The sequence below is a fragment of the Malus sylvestris genome, chromosome 5, assembly GCF_916048215.2.
Source record: "Malus sylvestris chromosome 5, drMalSylv7.2, whole genome shotgun sequence".
NCBI classification, from domain to species: domain Eukaryota; kingdom Viridiplantae; phylum Streptophyta; class Magnoliopsida; order Rosales; family Rosaceae; genus Malus; species Malus sylvestris.
This window is the reverse complement of record NC_062264.1, coordinates 17578779-17592213: the sequence shown is the minus strand read 5'-3', so window position 1 is coordinate 17592213 and position 13435 is coordinate 17578779. Positions and strand designations below refer to the sequence as shown.

Here is a 13435-nt window from a genome sequence, read left to right as displayed (position 1 = left end):
GTTGATCATTCTCATTGCCTACCTTCACAACATCATATATGCATATAGAACTCCTCCTGAGTGTAAGCACGCACTTTGTACTCCCCCATGATAGGGTGAAGTTGGTGTACGAGTCATAAACGATCGGAGCCTACCACGGTGGAAGGCCATGAAAGAGTGTTCAAAGCACTCTCACGCTTATCAACTTAATAATGGTTTGGTTGAGGGTTTTAGGTCTCATCACATATAAGCATGCATTTTAATCTAATTAAAACAGTTTGGTCCTATTACAACTATTGGTCCATGTGATTGATTTAGTTGTATATAATACTCCCACTATGCTTGTAAAACGGTTTTTAAAGTAAGAGTATATGGTACTACTAACATAAGGTTTGCATTCATTGATGGACTATATAGTTGCCTTAGGGCCTTAGGATGACTATGAACCTTTGATTCGATCCAACATGAGCCTAGTGTTGAATCTTGGTCTAGGGATGGTGATTGATTTTAGATACGCGTTTAATCATATTAAGGCGTGTTTTTCCTATTAGGCGTTGGACCCAACTACTCCAATTTCATGCATATCAAATAAAACAAGAAAGGAGTACTTCAAAGTAAGGAAGAGCTTATGCTCTTTTACAACATTTGATCAAAACAAATTACTTTAAAGTAAAGAAGAGCTTATGCTCTTTTACAACATTTGATCATATCAAATTACAACCAAAATCTAATCTACACATTCCCATGGTTCAAACAAATTTGAGACGGCCTTTCACATAGCTCAATTATCATAGGCTTAGGTTCATAATCACCCTTTTCTTTAATTAATTAACGCTTTAACTAATTAAACTTGAATGCAACATTTTCATTTGGTTTTTGTTTCCATAGAATCGATTTAAATGGAGTTAAATGAAATGAAAATCCAATTCTCATTTAAAGATACAAAACTATTTTGTTCTCAACTAATTTGGGCCGAAAAGCAATAACCTCAACTTTTTGGGCTATGTTGCAAAACACAAACTTTTAAGGTCACTTTGTAAGAACACAAAAGTCCATTACTTCATGTAATTACAACTAGAACCCAAAAATTTCAACAAATGCAAAAACTTCATTAAATGAGCAAAACACTTTGTCCTTTAGTGATTTTGGGCCTTTACGTAAAAACGTAAACTTTCGGGTCAAAGTACAAATACACAAAAGTATCAAAACTTTATGTAATTGCATAAAAGCCTCAAAAGTACCCTACATGTAGGGTGGCCGATCATGGTAGTGTGAGGGAGTGGTTTTTTGATAAAAAAAACAAAGTCATAAAGTCATGCAAGTTGAAAAGGATAGGTGATGGGTTGGTGTGAAAAAGAAGGTATAGGTGTGTAAGAAAAAAGTACCAATCATGTACAAAAAATTCAAACACTCTATCAACATTTCAATCATCTTTTCAAATAAATGTCTTGTTGATAGAAAAGTCACACCAACCAACACAAAACAAAGACTTTATGTAATCAACCAAAAACTTTGAATCAAAAACACCAAACTTTTTGTTCTTGGTAAGAACATCAAGAACATTGAAGAACACACATGAAAACTCATACGAGCTCCATGAATGTTTTCATTCAATAAAATTCAAAATTACACTACTCAAAAGGGGGTTAACATCCTAGGGTACTTAGGGGTTCCAAAAGTCACCTTAAAACACTTTTAACAAGACAAACAAGAACCCAAAAATCCACCCTTTGGATTTGGCCGAATTTCCCCAAAAACATGGCACCAAATTTTAGCTCCAAAATTCATGCTCATATGAACTACATCTACAACATTTGAGATGGCAAGTTTTCTAACAAAATTTACATTCAAAGAAGCAAGAATAAAGCTTGTAACAATTACAACATTCAAATCAAAGACTATGAACTACAAAACCCAAAAGGATTCACCAACTACTAGACCTAGGCTTTGATACCACTTGAAGGAAATTTTGTGAAAAACATGTTCATTTGAGCAACATCTATGGCATGCAATTAACAATTAAAGGCGGAATCATGCTTGTATGCACTCAAAACAAAACATTACCCATGAAATTCAAAGCCTAGTAGAAAGGTGAACCAAGACTCAAATCAAGAATATAGTGAGTTGAGATATTTTATACCTTTGTTGATTCCTCTTTGCATAAACAAAGGCTAATCACCCAAGGAGAGGGCCTTCATTCCTTGCTTCTTAGTTCCATCGATTTCTAGGAGGAGGATGGTCGAAAGGATTCTCCAAGTTCCCAAAATTGAGAACCTCTAATTTTTTCACACCAAGGAGGGACTTGAAGAAGAGATGAGTGACCTTGGAGGATGAGAGATTGCTAGCTAATCTCCTCCAAGGGGGGCGACCTCTTAGAGAGAAAATGAGAGCATTGTGTTCTCATCCTTTCCCCAAAAGAAAACCCTAAGGATGAAATGGCTATAAAGTTGCCTTTATACCACCTCACAATGGAGTGGCAAACTTACAATTAAAGCAAGTTCACTACCCTCCTCTATTTGGCCGGCCTTAAGGTAAGTTAATGGGCTTGAGTTTCAAATCCCATTGGGCCCTGCGGCCTAAAACTAACCCTAGGTCTATAACGAACTTATTCGTTTGATTAATTAACATATTAATTAATCCTAGCCATAAATAATTAAACCATTTAATTATCCTTACTCATCTCCGTTGTTTCTTCAATCTCTACCTTACACGGTGTACGATCCATTAGGTTCCTTTTAGCGAGGCAGTGGGCGATTGTTGCACGGTGTGATTTGGAACGACTTCCTAAATCTCATTCATACTCTGGCCAGAGATTCTTAATCATATGATAGAGTATTCTCCCTTAAACAATTTGAAGGTTAGAGATCCCTTGTTGCTCATTCACTTGCCTCCATGGCTAAGTGGCTTAACCCCAACTATGTCATGGACACCCTCGGATGGAGTGACTTTGACATAGTAAAAGATCAAGGACCTAACCACAAGACAACTATGATGCCTCAGGTCAAAGGACTACTTTGCATTATCCCAACCATGAGTTCTCATGTGACATGAGTATAAGAACTTCTTGTTGATCGCGTTCAGTGAACTCATTCTCTATTGAGCACCTACGTACTTGTCTTGGTGTCAGTCACACCAATGACTTGATACCAGTCACTCTCCCTAAGAGAAGACATAGCACATACTGATCTTAACTGACTGTCAATGCCCAATTGGCAATCCTATGATCAGGAACATTTAGGATATGTATACGAAAGAGAATGGTCTCATGAATCTAACTTCTTTAGATCGCATTCTCCCAATTACATATTCCTTGGACTTATCGTTTAAGCGTATAAAATTTATATGAGATGGCTTCAAACAATAATCTTTGCCCTTTATATTAAACTATATTAGTTTAACATGTGAAATGTCAGTAAAGTATCATCATATGATTTGTTTTAGGGCACATTTCCAACATCTGCCTGCTCGATCTTGTCCGTAAAAGGTGACCTGCTCATGTTGGTCATGTCTAGTCGTAGTGTTTCAATGGCGACTTAGTTGTATTGGAAATTGCATAATCGGTCATTTAAGAGCTTCTCTACCTCTTCCTGAATCTACCTTTGTTAGGGTAGCAGAGCTCTCGGCTGCTTCCAGTCTTGACCTACTAGTCTAGGCTGCTCTTCTTCATGCTTAGGTTGTCTACGTCGCGGCTGTGGTGCATGTGGTTTGTTTCTAGCAGGCAAGGGATTTTTGCAAGCTGCTAGTTGAACTTAAGCGAGATTGAGTGATTGTTTCTCTCCGTCATTCGTGCTGCCTACTCCAATGTAAGGTGGAGGATGCTCCTTGCGGGCCTAACAGCGAATGAACAATTCACCCAAAAGGTATCTTATGTTGACTATCGGAGTGTGGCCCCAATCGTGAATGTTTACTTGTCCGTGGTCCTAGTCGAGAATGCACGCTCCTCTACGTGTTTAGATGGGAGTATACGCTATCTTAAGGCCCAGTCGAGAGTGTACACTGCCTGAACGCTCAGTTCGTGGCTGGTCGAGTAGCTACCTGCTGGGACATTGCTGGAGAGGTTATTCGTCTGCCCTTGTCCTACTTTGAGACACCTTGTCTGGGGCACGTTGGATCTTAGTAAGCTACAAGAGCTGATTCACCAAGGTCGTCTGCTGTGCAAGGGCACTTGTCAACTCTATGACTTGTCAATACAAGTGTTGTTCACTATTCGAATTGGAAGAGCTTGGAAGGAATGCGTCTCTTTAAGTAGTAGAAGTATGGTAAACTCCAAGCACGAGATTTGAGTTGAGAAATGTCAAATCTGCGGAGAAATGTGGTGAAAAATACCCTTAGTTCAGTTGTAAGCCCTGAAATTTGAAGCTGGGATGGTTGACTAATCTTGGGATGATTTGGGCTACTTAGAAAGCCACATGAGCAGATTGGTCCACAGAAGCAAGCTAGGCCACGGGAGTGGGCTGCTTTGCGTGTGGTGCACATGGGTGTGAGGTTAAGGTTTGGCTTGGCAACGCATTAGGCTCGCGTAGGGCTTGAGTGGCTTGGGCCATCTCGCCTTGGGCTTGGGCCCGTGTGGGTTTGAATGGCATGGCTTAGGCTGTGGTTGTGGCTCTGTGGGCCTTGCCGATGGTGGCTACCATGGTGGCCACCGTGGTGGTTGCCAAGGTGGTGCTGCTCCACTCATCGTTGTGTTGAGTCTTGTAGATCATCATGGTCCTAATCCTTAAACGTTGGAATTTCCGTTCATCGAGGTTTCCGAATCTCTTGCCATTGGACTTTTCTTTTACATTTTATCAAAGAATTTTTACAAATAAAAATTCCAAGAATAAGAACGTACGAAAAATCTACAAATGAACAAGAAAACGAAAAACCTTGAATGCAAGAGTCTTCTACAAGCATTTAATCAAGGCTCTCAATGAAAACACCAATTTATGGATGCAAATTTCTTCCTTCTTGTTCTTGGACGAAAATGCACCTGTAAAAACAATTAACACCTTAGGTCAAGGCCAAGAGCCTCACGCACCCACGATGAATGAAGGGGCTTTGGCCGAAGAACCTCTGATGCCAAAGTTAGAATTTTGAGGGAAAAGTGTTTGGAGAATTTAGAGAATTTTGCCAAAAGCTTGGAATTGGGTTTTGGAGAAAATGAGGTGGTATTTTTTGGGGTGTGGCTGGCCCCCTTTGGAGAGGTGGGAACCGGCCACCTTTGGTATTTTTTGGTGTTAATCACCATCAATTAGCTAATTAATGAATTAATTGAGTAATAAATCAATTAATTAGCTAATTAATATAATTTGAAAGAAATAATTTGGGAGTTACCTTGTGGGAAAGATTTGATGAGGGTTGATGAAATAGGTTTGAATAAATACCTATTCTGATTACTTTTGACCTTGATTGAGTGATGATTGTTCACTGCTTACACATAGAAATCTCGATGTGCCTCAAGGGTAATCTTGTATTTTTTGGCCAAAAATCATTGCGTCGCCCCTATATTTTTCTTGATTATATTTGGCTCCATAATCACTACTAGAAATTATGGCTTGCCTTACTAAATCTTACCCCGACAGACGTATTTTCGTAGATTGAAATGTATTTGCCCAACGGATAATTTTATTACTAGGGCAAAATCAGTCAACATATATATTGGGTCGACTGAAAGCATTTAAGCAACTGACACATTTCTTAGGTTAAGAAACAAGTCGTCAAGAAAATTTTGGCGCGAAGAGGGGAATTTTTTAACCGATGAATCCACCGTTCATCGTGTAGGATAAACTTACCCAACAAAGAACTCTGTTAGGCATCTCTATTATCGATAGTCAAAAGTCCACAAGTGACGTGTAATAAATTCCACCAGCATGGAATTTGCTCAACCCTTTCCTAAGGTCTCGTTTGGTAGCTAGGATTGTACTGACTATTTCAGTCGAATAAAATAAATAATCATCTGATAGTACTGACTAAATTAGTTGGACGTTTGGTGTAATATCGGACTAATAACCGTATTATTTATACTGTGTTTGGTTGGATACTCTATCGGATAAGAAAGACTTTAAAATATTATTATATTGATGAATGATGAATTTTGAACAATACTGAAATTACATCAAATCCAGATCTTGCTGTAGCCAAACCAGCACAAGCATTGATATTATGAATTCATCAAGCTTTATTCCAAATGGTAGGAGTATATAAAAATCGCTCAACCCATTTCTTCAACTGGGTTCGAATTTTCAACATACCCAATTTAGAATCTTTGCAATTTTCAACATACATATCATTTTTTTTTTTTTGGGATCTGGAAGAAGAAAAATAGGAGGAGAAGGGCGGAACATATAGAAGAAGAAAAAGGACCTGGGATTCAGATGAGAGAGAAGAATGAGGAAAAAGACAAAGAATGATAACCTGGGATTCGAAGGAGAACCTGGGATTCAGATGAGAGAAGAGGAAGGAGGAGAAAACGAAGAAGGAGAACCTAGGATTCAAATGAAAGAAGAATAAGGAGAACCTGGGATTCGAAGGAGAACTTGGGAGTTAGAGAGAGCGAGAAAGCCATGTTTTCAACCTGACTAAATAATACCGTGGTTCTGGAAAGGATAGTTAAGCGGGTGTCAGCCGTATATAATAAGTTGGGCTGGAGTATTGAGTCGGCTGACTATTTAATACATGGGGACACCAAACACCTGTTACCGTATAATTAATCCTATCCGGTGTGTTATACGATGTACCAAACGAGGTCTAAGAGTTGCCAGACGGAGTAGTTCATCGAGCAAAGATCTATTCATCAATTTATAAGTTTGTGTCTTCCCCTTTCTTTTTCTCCTCCATACATTCATTCTCCACTTTATACTTTGTGCCTTCCTATTCATCTTTCTCCTTTTTCCCATTCTTCTTCAGTTCAACACCATTTTACCCACTACCCAATGTTGCTCGGATTTCTGGCATGTGGAAGAACAAGGGGAGGATACTATCGTAATGGGCGAAAAGCCCTAAATCCTATGGCTAGGCCATTCAAGAAAAAAGCTCAACACTATTTGTAAAGCTCAGGCAGAATTGGATTTAAAAGTGTTTCACAGTCGAGCTTTGATTTTAAATGTTTGGTATATTTTTTAACTTATCAAAGCATTAGCAATAGCTAAAATCAAAGTATATCTCATGTAATTTTTTTCTATATTTTCAATATTTTGTTATGGATTGTAAAACTGTAAACCATATGACTCTTGGAAATTTGCATTCCAATTAATGAAAATATATAAAAAAAGACCAGGTATTAATTATGAAATCCATTCGTCGAAACAAATTCTACAAAACTAGTTTTACCGATTCTATTCGTATATGATATCTAATTAGATAGGAATAAGGAGTATACAATTTTCAAAGTGCCACAAATATACAATGCCAATTTCCAATTGTCACATAAAGCCACAGGGAAGGCCAAACACTTGTGTTGGGAAAAGGGTTTACCCGACAGAATTCGTTCGATTTTATCTATTGGTCAAAAGTTTCCAACTTCCTTTTACAAAGTGGTGCAGATGGCCATCACTAGCATGAATCCACTACATAGGTTTTACCTGATGAACTTTTGTCGAGTAAAATCTAACAGGTCATAATTATTTTTTTAATGTGTCACAGATATCCAGTTAGGGGCAGGGGAATCCACTGACACAGGCATTACCCGACGAATCTCCGTCGGGTAAAATAATAGTCGGGTAATAGATAATAGGTCAAATTTAATTTTCCAATGTACGCAGACATCCAGTCACAGGCCTGAGGAGTCTACTGACATAAAACTTGCCTGAGAGCTCCGTCGCATAAAGCCTAATTGGTCAAAGGTCCAATTGTATTTTCGATGTGTCATAGATATCCACCTCACGTGGGGACAAAATCCACTGACGCAGTAATTAGCTGACGGAAGTTCGTCTATTCATCCACTATAAATAACTTACTTTCTCTTCATCTTTCTCATCAGTATGTTCTTCATATATATACTAGTTTCATAGAATTTATGGGAGTGGTGGAAAAAAAAAAATCGTGAGTGGTGGGAGGGTTTGGAGTGACGGGGTTGTTTTTAAGGATATCATAGTGTGTGGAAGAGCAATGTAGATGCAATCTTCGGTGAGTTAATTACGGGCGTGCATAGTTGCTTTAATATTTGAATTATAATATTATAACTAGTGGTTTGAAAGGAAGTAAGGCTCGTCATGTAAGCTAGTCGAGTAATTTGGTTGTGTTGGTGAATGTGGTGACCAGAAGTTAATATGTTGACTTCCAAGTGGAAGAACAACGGAGGTATTGAAGAATATAATGTAGGTTGGTTTTGTACATGATATCAACTAAATTTTGTCATCCAATATAACGCTATCATTAATACTCTTCAATATTTCTGTTATTTTTCCACATGTAAGGCTTTCAAGTATCTTTTGGTCAGACATACAGCTAGTTTACACGACGATCGTATTTTTTTCAAACTTTTAGCTATAGTAAAATAATTCCAAATCTTATAGCTGATGCAAACCATCACAATTATCTCACCTCAGATTACATCAAGATCGTCCATCCACACACTATGATATCCTTAGGAAACAAACTCATCACTCTGGACCCTCCCACCACTCACACTTTTTTTTTAATCTTTGCCCAATGGAAGCATATATATAATACGTCGATTAAAGTAAAAAAAAGGCCGCCTAAAATTTGGTTTAAAAGTCAAATTGGCCCCAAAATTTAACATTGCCTAACTGAACCATATCATTCGCTAGTCCATTAATTAATATTTCGTCGAGCAATTATCACAATTCATTGGTTAAGTTCAAATAAAATCGTCTGAAAATTCGTTCATAATCAAATTCGCCCCAAATTTTTAAGTTGCTTGACGAAATTTGCTTGTATTTCGTCGGCAATCAGTATTTCCCACCATTTTTTCCCAAACAAATTTTTTTAATTTTCTTGAATTTTGCCCGAAGAATGAATCTTTTACCCAACAATAAGTTAGGTTGACGGACATGTGTTGCAATTTTAAGAGAGTAAATTGTAGCAACGATCCCTCAACTTTAATCAAATTGGAGCAATGGTCCCTCAACCAAAAATCCATTACCATTGGTCCCTTAACTCATCAAAATGTGTAGCTATAGTCATTTTCATCAATTTCATCAAAATTTTGTCAAAATAAGTTATGTTGGAATGATCATTTATACAATTAGGGTCACTCAACTCATCAAAGTGTGTAATTATGGTCATTTTCGTCAACTACGTCAAAATTTTTGTCAAAACAAGTTATGTTGGAAGGACCATTGCTACAATTGAGTTAAAGTTAAGGGACCATTTCTCCAGTTGAATTAAAGTTGAGGGACTAATGGTAATAAATTTTTAGTTGAGGGACCATATTTGCACGTTTTGATGAGTTGAGGGACCAATGGTAATGAATTTTTAGTTGAAGGACCATTGCTCCAATTGAATTAAAATTAAAGGACCATAGCTACAATGTACTCATTTTAAAAAGACCTACCCAACGAACTCCCGAAGAACCTTTTGTTGGGTAAGAGTTATGTTATAACCTTATAGCATCTTCCTGCTCACCGTTTCAACCTCTCTCTCTACCTGCTCTCAAGCTCTCTCTCTCTCTGCTCTTAAACTCTCCCTCTCAGTGCTGTCTCACTCTCACTCTCACTCTCACTCTCGTCTCAGTACTCTCACTATCACTCTCCCTCTCAGGTCTATCAGTTCTCTCACTCTCACTATCCCTCTCATCGACCCCCGCTCTCAAACATAGCAACACTCTCACTCTGCAATTGTAAATTTATTTGAATTTCATTTTATTTGTTAATTTGTTTTGGAATTGTGAAATTGAAATGGGTTTGTGCGTATGCTTGGGTTTTTTAAATTGAATTTGTGAAAATGATATAGATTTATGAATTGGGTTTGTATGTGGGGTTGTGTGTGAAGATGTGGATGGGGTTTTATTTGGGGTAGTATGTGAATCTGTGAATATGCAGGTGATAAAATGGGGTTTCTTCTCTACAACGAAATTAGGATTGTGGGTTTATGATCAAATGGGGTCAACAACAAATTAGAATTGCGTGATAATATAATCCGTGAATTGGGTTTTTGAATTGGAATTGGGTTAAGTGATGCATGTAAGTTTAGGAAATATTTGAAATGGTATTTTTTGGGCAGATGGCTCCCCGATAGATCATGAGCCACCGGTCTGCTTCATATTCGGCTCAGACTGAGCAGTTGGCCCGCAGTGGTATTGTGGTGGCCAGCGGTACCCATACACCGATTGCGAAGTCGGCAGCAAGCACCAATTCGACCACACTATTGCCACCCATTCGTTCTGTCAGGCGACTCCACAGCACCCGTCGCCACCAGCCGCTCCCAGCACCCCTCGCTATCACTTCATCCTCTCTGGTAGCGTAGAGGTTAAATCGGCCCCGATGGATGGAGACGAGACTAGAGGACAACTCCCTACCGGCCTAAGGAATAAGAAGACTCCGCGTATTTTCTGGGCTTGAAGATAAACCAGATCACTTGAACCACCTAGACCCTGATCCAGATTGTATACCACCCCAACCAGCGCCGAACCTGTGCCAATGTCAACAGTTTGTTGACTCACAACTGCTGAGCTATCATCCGTAGCAAACGCCCCATGGACGTTGATTCATTGATTTCACATAGGTAGGAGGTTCGTCGAGAGATGTACCGCTAGCTTTTGGTAAATACTAGCCTCTCCGCACTGCACTAACGTGCGTGCCATGCGTGCCAGAGGCATTTTTGCATCACGTATTTGCATCACGTACGTGCCCTAAAAGTGTATTGTGCTAGTTTTTTTTCATTGTAGTTGTCAAAATATATTTTAAATGTATTGTGCAAAGAGGAATTTTTTCTTTACCATGCACGTCCTAAAAAGTTGTCATGTTTTTCGTTTTTATTTTACGTAAAGTAATGATTTAAATGTTATCGGATGAAAAATTAAACAAAAGAAAAATCAAAAGTTTCTTAACAAAACATGCTTAGGGACGGACGGGTAATAGGTTGTTGATACAAAGAAAAAAAGACAAATTTTATGCACACATCACCATACTATAAAAGAAGAAAAGAAAATGATCACAAAGTACTTTTTTCTTGGCAACTTCGTGAACAGAAAGAAGCAGGATACATAAGGGCAAAACAATCTTCTTACTTCTACATAAAAGCAAAAGAACTCGTATTATATTAGTATGGCCGGGGAACAAATCCAATTGGAAGTTTATACGTGACTATAATTATAAGCAAAGTTTGGAATTCACAAAAATTGGTGGGCAAATACTAAGACTGCCATTTCAAAAAGTTACAACAAATAACTACAACTAAATTTAGATGACATTCGACATATGAAGGCATATGAAAAATCAAGAACTCCATCCTTTCTTATGTGCGATACCGAAAATTGGAAATAGTATGAGAACCTTTAATTGGTGTAATGAAGATTTTACACACCTTTTGACAAACGGGGGTGGAAGTTACAACGTCACCTGACTTCATTTCTACTGCAGACTCGGTTAAGCACAAATACAAAAATTCAAAATAAAAATTGATTTGAAAAATAGATTAACTTTGTACGGCACAACCCATAAGAAAATAGATATGAATTAAGAAATGGATTTGGAGGCTTTACTCGATGACCTAATTGAGAACTAAAAAGATATTGCAAGCTCTTCTTCACGTCGCACATAGCCTACTGTGAAATAGAGCTTTTAGCATGGGTGATGTGAACAAATGAATCATGCACACTCCGTTTTTGATATAAAATTCACTGAATCTAACTAACTAATGTTGTCAATGTACCATACTAATTAGTAAGTAAGTCAATAAACTACCATTTGAGAATAAATTATTCAACTGTTGTCATCCAACATTTTGAAAACCTCTCAATGGAAGATAAATTTTCCACAGCTTGAAGTGATTTTTCAAAGTCAAATCCTTCTTCGTAAATCTGCAAAGAAACAAAGAGAATGAAAAGAGTGAATCGGCACATTTCTACAAATTAAGGTCAATTGCAAGATTTGTGCAATCAGAAACTGAAATATCTAATAACATAAGAAAATAACAAAAAAGTTGTAACGCAATAATGGAAGTAACTAATATCCAACCATTCCCAATCAATCAAGAACTAAACTAAACCACCCAAACAATGAAAGAATCAAATTGAAAAATATTTCATACATGAATAGGACGGAAGAGAGGTGTGAGGTTAAGAATCCTTTGAAATTTTGTAGAAGTACCTTTTTATACTGTCGTTACAACTTTGTCCGCTTCGTGGTCGGGACTCAGCGGCTGCACCTCTGTAAAACTAAAATAAATAAAAAACTACAATAGATGTCAACGGCCATGCCATGTGCTATTAACATGTTATGAATATGAAAGATTCACATCAGAATTACCAATGGAACAATTACCAAACGGCTGTGAACAATGAGCCGGTGTAAATACAGCTCTTATATAGGCTAAATGAATAATGAGATTGCTGTAAAATCCAAATAAAAGGAGTTTATGAAGGGACTAATTAGGACGATTTAGGAGAGAGGACTTGGTTGTTGCCTGTGAATTGATATGATAAAAAAGACAGAGACAATAGAAACGAAAATACCACTCAAACACCCAATGGCATTGAGATCCTTTGTAAATGGGTTGAAAAGCCTCATCACCTCTTTATGCTGCAATTCAAAAAACCACGATCAGATCTCGGAATTGAGTCGCAATAGAAGAATCTAGGGGACTAAAAAAATTCCCAAATAAATTAAAACTGCAAAAAAAAAAAAAAAAAGGAAACAAAAATAATATTTGAATACGTGTGAGATGATTGAAGAACTAGTGAAGGAAGAAAATGAATGGAGTTTTACGTTGGCCAAAGGTTAAGAGGGAGGAGCGGAGTTTGATGCAAACTGGCACGGGCAGTTGTGAAAGAGTGGGAACGTGTTGTATCAGTTGTGAAAGAGTGAGAACTGTTATCAAACTACCCTTTGGGATGATGAATTTGGTTTTTTTACCAGTTTGTCCTCATTTTTTTTTTTTTGGATTTCAATTGTGAAGAAAATAAAGGAGCTTTCTTGGCATTTCTGAATGCTTCACCAAACTGGTCTTCTCCCTTTATATATATAGATACAACTACTTTGTCAAAGTCATAATATTTTGGGAAATACCTAAAAATAGGACAATTTCTTAATCTTGGGATAGAAATAGGGCAAACCGGTAATGCACAAGTCATGAACACCATGCACAAAATCAAAATTACTATAATACCCCATATAAATAGGTTATTCCTTATTGTCTCTCCCCCATTTTTTTTATTTATCTCTCTCTACTCTCTCTCCCTTCCTCAAATCTCTGAGCTTCGATTTCAAAGAGATGGAAGTCCAAAGAGAGGTGAGAAGAGTGAGCTAGGCTTTGGGTTCACCTCATACCTCTGATTTCGAACAAAAGGATGTGAGAG

General features: G+C 37.7%; 2 long non-coding RNA genes across 3 annotated transcripts; one reads left to right on the top strand and one right to left on the bottom strand.

The window, feature by feature from the left end:
- Window positions 1–9508: 9508 nt before the first annotated feature.
- Window positions 9509–10861, top strand: LOC126621213 (uncharacterized). The gene is made up of 2 exons (XR_007622849.1): window positions 9509–9757; window positions 10141–10861. It is a non-coding gene; the product is annotated as an uncharacterized LOC126621213 (long non-coding RNA).
- Window positions 10862–11570: 709 nt separating this feature from the next.
- Window positions 11571–13091, bottom strand: LOC126623938 (uncharacterized). Of its 2 annotated transcripts, XR_007623939.1 has the most exons (4): window positions 12846–13091; window positions 12593–12659; window positions 12228–12469; window positions 11571–11938 (listed from the first exon to the last, which is right to left on the bottom strand). It is a non-coding gene; the product is annotated as an uncharacterized LOC126623938 (long non-coding RNA). The 2 variants fall into 2 exon arrangements; XR_007623938.1 differs by lacking the exon at window positions 12846–13091 and having other exon boundaries at window positions 12593–12777.
- Between the last annotated feature and the right edge of the window lie 344 nt (window positions 13092–13435).